Here is an 11152-nt window from a genome sequence, read left to right on the forward strand (position 1 = left end):
AGTCGGATGGCAGAACGAGGCCTCCAGATGGAAACACCACATTCGGCTGCCCCAGAGCCCTCCAAGAGAGCGCCAGGAAACAATCAGGCAGCTCAGAGAGACTTCACAAAAAAGAGTTCTTCAGACTTCAGCCTCAAGGCTTGTCCTCAAAGAGAAACCAGAAACAGTTTATTTCAAAAATTTCAGGCTTGTCAACAAGAAGTCCACTTGTCCACTCCATTCAGCAGACACATTGATATAAGCCACAACTACTTGCAAAATAAACGTCAGTATCATTCTCTCACAAAGATCTTTCCAACTGCTACAGACTCTATCCAAGAGTGTTTCCAGGTTTTTAAACTCATTCAGAAAACTGTGCTACTGACTACAGCAAAATACCTGTTCGGAAGGCAAATTGCAAGATAAATAAAGTGCAAAAAAGTACTTTTAAATTTCTGTATACTATTCAATACATAGTTTATGCTGATCAAAATAACACCTTTGGGATATTTCCCTAACATTAGATTTTATACAACTATTTTTTTTCCAAGATGCTATGTACCCTACTGCAGCAAAAACTTAAAATACACAAAACTTAAATTACAGAGTCTTAAAACAGATATAGTAGACCTTCCATTAACAAACTTCTGTTAATATATCTGTATAATCACACATAATTCACATGAGACTATCCAAAAATAAGGCTTCCTAGGAGCTAATCTCTCACTCACATACTCAATCATTTTTTAGATTGTTTAAAAGCCTACAAGATAGAAATTTTAAGAGCTTTAATAGGCACTTTTGCCAGTGTAATAAAATTCCTTTTCCGGATTGCATATCATCTTATAAAATCAAACTTTAAAAATACAAACTAAATGTCCAGGCCTGCAATTCTTTATCACAGCAGACCCACTGAGCTCAATTAAATGTCACGGTGCCAATGAGACAATGGAATAGACTGCTCAGGTCTTATGAAGGCTTGCCCTGAAAACACATCATTTTCCAACATTAGAGACAGAATCTTTAATTCACCCTTGGTTTGGCAACTTCCCCCAGTGGGGAGAGTTATGGACAAAATGACAGTGCAATAAGGACACAGTGGCAGCTTTATTTCTGATTTCACTGGTTTTTGTCAGTTTTTGTTACAATATTAAAATTATTTAAATCTGGGTTTAGTTTTTCTGTGAAGCAGACAGGCTTTTGACACTGTGTGACATGGGTGACTGGGGGAGATTTTGCATGTCACTATACATTTGTGTTTTGACTATTCTACCTATAGATAGATCTGTTTTCAAAAGCTTCAGTTTATGCTATGTTTCTGCAGGCCATTTCTTTGAGTTGATGAAGCAAATAGTGGGTTTTTTTGGCTTTTTTAACACAGCATTTAAGGGTTTGTCAGAGAAAGGCTTATGAGGGGTTAAGAATTTCTATTTGAAGTTGTACAGAATTACTAATGAGTTGATTTCTTTGATGGGTCTTTTATATTTGGCTGCAGCTGTACAAGAATCAACCACAAAGGGATCTTGATTTTGTTCATCGTTAATTCCAACTCAACAGATGAAGCCTGGCTATCATTGTCACCTTCTCAGTTTGCCTTTCTATTATGTGAAGCTCATGTACTCAATTAACAATCTGATTAGCAAGTTCTTATATTCTTCAAGTAGCTTTATTTATTACTGCCAACATATCGGGTCCTTCAAGCAGAATTTGAATGCATAATACTTTTTTTGGCTATGACATAATTTGTAATGCTAGCATTTAAGATACTGAAGCACACAGGCCAGCAGGGGAACATAGTAATGAACTTAAGATATTAAGAATCATGAAGATTTAGAGAGAGTTATTTCACTATAAGCTACAATGAATCAATATTTTTTCCCTCCTTTGTACAGAAACAATGCCTAATTAGGTCTTACTTTTGCCACCTTCGTTTAAATAATTAAGGTCTTACAGAACCAAAAGAGAACAAGAAAGTTCTGATGTCCTGGACTCTGGTACAAGTTTAAATCCTGCTCTGGACTAGAAACAGGTACTGATGAGTGCTTCACTACAAAAAGATGACACAATGGTCTTGGCCCCTTTTCCCATGTGAAACCTGGAATCATTGTTTCAGGAAGTCAAACCAGATGGAAACAGTAAGGCAATGGCTGAACTTAACATGGTGTAGAACTTTACTTAAAATTTGCCTGTTCTAGAAATAAGAGTAAATATTTGAATATTGAATATTATATTAATATAACATATTAATGTTATTGAATATTAAATATCTGAATTTTATTGGATTTAAAACTTATGCCAGATTTGTACCTGGAGGAGGTACACTTGGCCAGAGAGAATATGCATGAAAATATTTGTGTTCCTTTTATAATCATATGTAACTGCAGACAAATTCAGCAGCTAATGCACAAAAGCTTATGCACAAAAGATAAGTTTATGATTTTTTTAAATCAAGTTATCTTATTGCAAACACACAAAGGAAAAAAAAGAAAGACAAAAGAATGGGAGTGAAATCCATTCCATTTACAACATAATTTACAATTATGTGTTTACATTTTTATATCATATCTATCAGGTACAAATAGAACTATTCAATTTCTTTTCTTTGATTAGTTGAAATTTTTGCATCTGCTAAATTCCACAAATATTCAGAAGCTCCTGTTAGTTTGATCACTCCTGCAAAATAACACAGAATAAGTATGAAATTTCTCTCCGTTCCCTTTGTGACATCACATCATGTTCCCATAGCATATGATGAGGCTCCCCTGATACACTAGTGTCTACAAGTTTAAATTCACAACATTTTAAATACAGCACAGTGAAAGTAGTCCCTTCCTTCACCCTGTCCTCTGGCATAGGCCATTGCGTGATTTGATGCTAGGCTGGACACTGAATGCTTCAGAGGATGCTGTATTCCTTGGAGAAACATGAAATGACAAGCCTTTCTAGAAATATAAAGGTGAAAAGAAATCACAGTTTTTCAAGGAAACACTAGCACTTTTATTACTGCTTCTAAAGGTTTATGTAATACTTTGCACTTGAATAGCACTCTCTACTCAGTGATCCCAAAATCCTTTGTGGTAGTGTATTTCACTTTGTGACAGCCCAACGAGATAGGCAAATAACACCATCTCCTTTATATAAATTGGTCGGTGAGTCTGAGAAAGTTAAGCACCTAATTCAAAGCCCATTAAGGTAAATGAAAAGACTCCCAACAGGCTTTTGGTCAGTTGTTAATGAGACATCTCAGGTCATACAAAAAATTTGTGACAGAGAGCAGAACTCAAGTGTCCTTATTCCGATTCATGTGTCTTAGATAGACATCTTCCACCTTCCATATAAAAAAGATTTTTCAAAGGGCAGATTTGTGGCTGTCATAGCAGTGTCAAACCTGTAAGGTGATATTACACCTATTAAAAAAATAGCTACACAGCAGAAGGTCCCAGGTGGGCAAAGAGGGGTCTCTCAATGAACAGCTATCATAATCACAGTTCCAGGAAATTAAGGCCATATTTCAGACCAAAGTGACCCAAGTGTATGCTGACCACTTTTATAAGTACAGGAAATCTTCACCAACTGAAGCATGGAGAAATAAGAGCAGAATAATAATCTGATGGGAGGGGGTAAAGCCAGAATAGACAGACAATACTTAGAGATTTCCAGTGACAGAACAAGAGGCAATGAACACAGATTGAAATGCAATAAATTCTGTTTAAACACATGAATTTATTTTTTTACTGTCAGAGTAGCTGAACACTGGCTCAATTTGCCTCGAGAGGCTCTGGAGCCTCCATCCTTTGAGCTAATTAAAAAATAACTGGACAGAGCCCTGAACAACTTGCAGTGACCACACTTGCTCAGAGTAGTTGGATTAAATGACCCTCAGAACTAACATTATGATTAAAAAATTCAACAGTACCTAAGGTAGAAGAAATCATCCCAGGCTACTCAACATTTAAGCATGGTGTGCAGTAGCAGAAATCCTTGCAACCAGCTTACAACAACAATAAGTAGTTTTGAAGAAGATGCTTCCTCCTCTACTGACCTCTGAGCTCTCTGAGCACCTTGCACTGGACCTCCAGGTCTCACACCAGTGCCATGACACTGCAGTGACTGCTGGGGAGCAGGGGGCATCCAGGGGTGCTGCAATGCTGTAATTGAACGACGCTGTAGTTTAGAGACCTACCCTACCTGGGATGACAAATGTATTGCTCCTATCCAGCTACAGTGAAATAACTCATTACTCAACCTTTTTTCATTACATTCAAAATGGAAAACACTTTTTCAAATAACCATTTAAGGTAAAGAAATGGTCGGGGACTAGGAGCAGGAAATACCTCATATTTAATTGGCCTACACTTTAACTGGAAAGCTATGTCTTTCCCTTTAGAAATTCTGAAAGACCTGCTTTTGACGGCTTTTATCTTCCTGTATATCTTGTTTCTTAGGTTGCATATTTCAGAAAAAAATCTTTCCTTGTAGTATGTATTCCATTATTAGTTTAACTAAGTACCAGGAACCTAGACAAGTTCATACTTTGTTTCCAAAACTTGTCTAGCTTTTTCTCTTTAGAGATAGAATCAGTTCATTCTTTTGGGGATACAAATGTCTTTCATGAAATTGTGGAGCTTCTGTAACGACCAAGCAGTTTGTAGTCACTGCAATGACTCTTAAGTCCTTTCTTAGATGTAACCTAATCCTTTCCCTCCTGAATCAAACATAGTTGTTCAGTAGAAGCAGACTCTTTCCTTTCCTGCAGTGTCTGACCTAAGTTTACTTTCATCAGGATACTGCTTGAAAAAAATGGTCTTTATCCATAACTGAGCATGTCCTATATGCTACTGCATAAATGCCATAATTTTAAAATTTTATTTATGAAGAGACTTATGAATTTTGTAGTTATAAGGAACATAGTCCTTAGAAAAGAACCCTGCTGACACTCTATCTCTGCAGCTATTAGGTATATTATTAAGTTAAGGAGAAATCTCTTTACTAAAAACATAAGTGATTGATATGCTTACATCTACTTAAAGCTAGCTACAGCTACACTACAAAACCCAGCTTTTTGAAAGTCATGCCCCCACCTCTCATGAGTTTCAGTCACCACAATCCCATACTGAGTGCTAAAGGTAGAGTTAAGCAACACATTTCCCTGAAATGGCAATGAAGTGCAGCCAAAATAGAGATAATTATTTTAATTAATGGTAATGATTTTAACGGTTGAACATTTTAACTAATTAATTATGATTGATTGCTTGTTACTAATCAGGAATGTGATTCAAAGTTCTAATTGAAAACCGGAGAGCAACGTGCACTAAAATATGATATACTTCTGCAGAGAGAACAGACATTTATTTTTTATAGGAAACATTTCAAAGTAAAATTCATTTTGACATTTAGGATGGCCAAAAAATAATGTTCATCTCCTTCACAGGAGGCTTTTTACCCTTAGACACAGGAATCTGAAAACACCTTGATAACCAACTTGAAAAAAATGGGGCAGTCTTTCTGATCTTGTTTGAAATCTGTTTAATCCTCCTGTGTTACATCCCATGTTGTTCCCCATCAATATGGCATCACACTGTTGTACTTTAATACACAAGGGAAAAGCTAACTGCATAATATTTATTCAGGATATGAACTCACTGAAGTGGTTTTATAGATCTGAAGCTGCTCTAAGGATCTCAGTGAGGCATTTATTGAATTAAGTAGCCCTGTAGCCTCTTCTCACAGACACGTCTCACCAAAGTGCTACTCCTGCCTTACTCAAGCCTCCACTGAGGACCACACGAGTAGACCAGCACCACTTCTACCAAAATATCTCACATTGCATCTGTACAGCTGATGGCACAGGCAGCACAGTGCCATGTGAGGGGATGCTGTTCCCCAGAACCACAGGGATGTGTGCCAGGAACTAGGGGCTACAGTTTGCTTTTCCAGCAGTGGCTGGGAATCTGGGGCAGTGGTAGGGTATACATGTGACCACTGCTAAACAGAAGGCTGGTTCACCACTGCTCCCAGAGCAGCTGCTGGACCACCACAAATGACAGCAGACAGCTTTCCAGAGATGCCAGGGCTGACACAGCTGAGCCATTAGTCCTGCAGGCTGGGCACCACCATGAAGATGGCTGCACAAGGACTGAGAGCCCTCCATCTAAATTCTTAGGCTGCAAGAAGAGGTAATCTAGTGCCACTGGGAACAATTTGATATTGTTCCCTTCGTGCAAAGGCAGCCTACCTCTGAAAGGGCCGCCCTGCTCATACAGTAATCTTGGCCTCTTTTTCTCTTCACTTCTCCCAGCTTTTTGTCGGATTTAAACATCCCATGGCAGCAGGGCAAGTGACTTCAGCAAGCTGATCTGGCAGATAATTTATCTTTGGGGGGAGAGGCAAAAGCCTCTGTCAACAGCTGGCCATAGTCAATGGCTTAGGTGGAACAGCCAAATGTCAGCACAAAGAGCGACCCACAAGAGGCAGCAGTCCCAGGAACAAACACCTCAACCTAGGAACTGGAAATGTTGCAGATTGAGAAGGTCAAATCAGCCCCCTTTCCAGGAGTGGGGCATCAAATGTTGGGCTGAAAAATGATCCTCTGTCAAAACTATAATCAGAAAAGCCTCCCTGCTGCCAGTGCTTCCCTGCAATGCAAATCTTAATAAATAAATAAATAAATAAATGGTCTGACCTAGACAGAAGGGAGTTGTGGTGCCACCAAAATGTTTGAAGAGCCATGAAGCTGTTTCACAGTTTTGAGAAAGGATTTGTTCCCTCATTAGCTGATTTTTAAAAGGGAAATTCCCCAAAGTACTACTTGTCAACTACTATAAATAAATGTTGAAGATAAAATATTGCTTTTTTCTTCAAAAAAAAAAAAGTATTAATTCACAATACAGGTATGGGTTAGAGAGATGTAGATCTGGAGTTAAACACAGAGTTTTGTTTAAACACAGTTTTAAACACTGTTGGTTCCAGTGAGATGGCCTGAGGTAGGCAGTGACAGGTCTGAACTGGTGGTGGTTGTAGCATGGCAGGATCCAGTCTCACACCAAGTGGGCAATGCCACAGATCTGCACAGCACTGCTTATCAGCATGCTGATAACTGGACCAAGCACCACACAGAGAATGGAAACATGAAGACTCTGGCCACCTCCATCCTGTAGCCTAGCCCCCAGCTTTGAGTATTTGTTGCCTTTTTGTCTGGTTCAGGAGTCTGAGGATGCCTACCTCCAAGTTCAGAGAAACCACTGCAGTGATTTACCCTGGGAGCATGATTTTAAGACTGAGAACCAGAAGGTTGTTTTAATATAAAGAGACTGTTTTCATCATAGACCTTTTATGAGTGTTGTGAAGAACAAGTTGGAGCAATAAGTCCAAACTCTAGATGTTTTAAGTCATCAGGCACTTCAAAGCAGAGCCTGAGAATCCTTGGATGCTTAAATCTAATCCAACATGCATGACCAAAACCCAGATATCTCGTCATAACCCAGGCTTAAGCTGTCATTCCACATAAGCTCCACCTAAACCTTCCCAAAGTCCAAACATTGTCAGATTTATGCACAATTATGACAGTAATTACTTTGGGATTTAGGGGCTTGACTGCTCACATGTGCAGGTGCCCCATGCCCATCACGCTGTGCTACCTGGGGACACTGCATTTGAACTCCAAACCCAGCCAGGAGTGGCAGCTCAGGAACTGATTCAGGGTGGACCAGACATCCTTGATTTAGCCATAGCAATTTTCATTAATGGAACACAAAAAGAAACAAACTCATTCTGCTCAATTTCGCATCACAGACATACCAGTACCCCAAATTCAGCCCTTGAAGTTGAGAGGCTGAATTCCACCCCAGACACTACACATTTACCTGATGTGTTAAATCATTAAGTTAATCTTGAAACAAAACAAAAAAATAAAATAGCAAACTAAAAGGTAGACAGCTTTGTTGATCTGAAGAAGAAGAGAAGGGAGTCAGTGTCAAAGATAAAATGTCCACCTACCTCTATTTACAGCACAGGCAGAAAGCATTTAGCAATTTGACCATGCAAACATCTTTAAAGATTTTAGCACATTTCTTCCTTATTCAATTGCGTAGTAGAGGTATGACTTTTCTTCCACACCACTCCTATAGCATAAATTCATTGGCAGAGCTGACTAGCAAATGCTAATACACAATAGAGAACTTGAAATTTTACCTTCAGGAAGAGATAAACCAGAATGGATTCTTTACTGACATTGTCCCACTCTACCTCCAAGCAGCAAGCTGAGAGAACCAGAATTCCAAGAAGCATAGCTGCCAGCTTAAAAAGAGGGAGGAAATGGCAGTACAGTGTGGAAAGGACTGTGCCCTTCAGTTTACTACTTGCATGTTGAGCTATTTAGCTGGGAGGAAAAAAAAGTCATATTTGCTGATTGCATAAAGAAGCCCCAAAGCTGCAGCCCTATGCATTCTGCTCCTTTGAAGGACTGCCGTATCATATTAGCAGTCATCAGAGAAAACCATGCCTAGAAACTTCTCTGAAAGCTGCAGCACATCAAGAAGGATCAGAAAGAAATGTCACCAGGCAATACTCCCTCTTGCCCCTTTAGCATAATGGCTCAGGAGAGGGAGATTACAACAGGTTTTCATCATGAATATTGTGTGTTTGAGCAAGGAGCAATTTTCTGACAGCTTTGATTCCAAATTTCAACATTATGTCACTTGCTGAAGTATCAGACACATCATTAACCAGCTCTAGCAGGTTTTGTTATGATATGATGAGTCAATATCTGCCTAGAAAATTTAACCCATTTTTCTCTCACACACACATTTTGAACAAGCTCCTGGAAATGCCTTTCTGAACAGCATTTCATCTGAGTCATAAAATACCCTTTGATGCCTTATTATTTACAGAGCACTTGCACATGCTCGTGTCTTATTATCCATCATTTCCATGAAGTAGCTCTACACAGGATTCAAGGTCCTTTCTAGATTTAGCTTTAATTGTATTCTTTATTTTAGGCAACTAAGCACTATCCTCCCATCCCCTAATTTCAGAAAAAGGGAGAGAGCTGTGATGTCTCACTGACTTTTGCTGGATGTCTGTGGGTTCAGGCCCTCTGAATGGGGCAGCTGCTGGCATGCACAGCCAGGCCAGACCCCTCTTGCTATGCTCCTGTTCCTGGACCTTTTATCTTTCATTGTGCACAGTTTCTGTGCACTACCCTGAATTAAAGGAGTTTACTTGCTGGATGATTCTGTTCATCTAGCAATTGGTATATATTGTTATGTTCAGTGCTTTGCAAGACTAGGACCTAGGACAGGTGGTTTTTGGAACTCCTGTTTTAAGTATAAAAAGGGCTAGCTGAAGATAATGACTACTCATGCCAGAAAAAGATATATCAGCGTAGCACTTAATCTCCCTAAACTATATTATTTAAATTCAGTTTCAGACAGGCTTTATTATAAACCTCTGCTGATCTAGGAGCAGGAAGGCTGTCCAAAACCAGGGGTGCTAGATTATATTTCCCTCACTACTGTGTTCATTTGGTGCATCTTTTCTGTTTCTTTAAAGCTACTACATGAAACATTTTCATCAAAATATGTTTGTCTGTTTAAATGCTCTGGAATGTGCTTAAAGCAATACACTTGGGTTTGTGAAACTGTCAGCCCAATTTTATTTTCAGCAGGTTAAGATTATTTAGAGAACTGCTTTCCCCTTTCAGAGAGGATTTGCAGAAGGAAAGCCTGGGAGGATCTTCTCTTGGGAATCTCACACACCATCTTGTAGACCACAATAGCCTGGGTATGTACTGAGATAGCATTGTAGATTACACTCAGAGAGCATGGTCAGTTCTAGACCATTAGTCTTGAGCTCCAATGCCAAATACCTTTTTATAAGAACATACATGTTTTTAAATGAAACTGCCCAAAATCTGAATTTGATACAAATTTAGCTTCAGGTTTTCCCTGCTCTTTCTTGTGTTGTTTCTGAATAACATGGTTATTCACAAAATGCACCCAAAAAATATTTCTTAGCTAGTAGACTGAAATGTCAGTGCAAAAAAGCAAGACTTGGGCAAATATTTTTCAATGTTTTCTGGCTCCAAATAGAGCTGGTTTTCATCAGCACTGTATCTGCTGTATTTATGAACTTGTTTGACCTTTCTTTAAAATACAAATCAGAAAAATAGAGCCAGGGGTAGTAAAAATACAAAGCTAGTTGTATGTTGAAATATCAGCTTTACCAATATGAGCTGCTCTCCTAAAAGGTGTTCCAAACACAACACCTCTTAAACAGTGAGTAGAAAGTTAGAGGTACAATGAAAGATCTAGTTCAAAATTTATTCCTGTTAGGTTACACCTACATCTGCTTTATCTGTTAATCGTTAATTAACAGCTCTAAAAGTAGTTACCTAAATTAGTTTTATTTGCAAAGAGAGACATAACTGCATAGACTTTTTTTTTTAAGTTGGCATTCAATATGTCAAGATGTTACAGAAGAATGAAAAATAGATTAAGATTCAACCCGGTACCCTTTCTCTCTTACAAAGCTGCCTTGAAATGGACTTGTTCAGTATGACAGCAGCCTAGATCTCAATTTTCTATTGAAAACTGCCTTAGAAATGAGGGTCACACTGCAAAACTCTTGGAGAAAAGGTGAAATAGAGACAGAAAAAAGTGCTGCATTCACCTGAGCTTTAAAGAGATAGAAAGTACCCAGACTGAAGCACTATTATTTCAGTAAATGACTGCCAACTCAAACAGAAAACAACAGCTTGCTGCTAGCCTCAGTAAAAGCACTGATAATTCAGCATATTAATACTGCCTTTCAGCCTTACTGGTGACTCATTGGTGGGGAAACTGAGGCACAAGGTAGTTTTTGTAATCAGCACCCAGGCCAGGAGGAAAAAAAATCTTTACCAGCATGCTGGCCTGACTCCTTCCAGCACAATTCTAGCACTGAATATTTTAATCTGTCTTGCAGGTCCCTGCCCCTACAGGACCAGAAATTGTTCCAGCTGGTACCCAGATTTTCACCAGTTAAGTGAAACTGGGTCCCAAAGACACCGTGGTAGAAATACATGACTGTCAATAGAAAGCCATTTCCATTTTGTTAAACCTAACTGTGAACTTATTCTGATTTCCTTGGCTTTTGTTTTGTTTTCCTCACAGAATAAAACAATACTGAGAGCTTT

This window comes from Lonchura striata, chromosome 2, assembly GCF_050655825.1.
Source record: "Lonchura striata isolate lonStrDom1 chromosome 2, ASM5065582v1, whole genome shotgun sequence".
Lineage (NCBI taxonomy): Eukaryota > Metazoa > Chordata > Aves > Passeriformes > Estrildidae > Lonchura > Lonchura striata.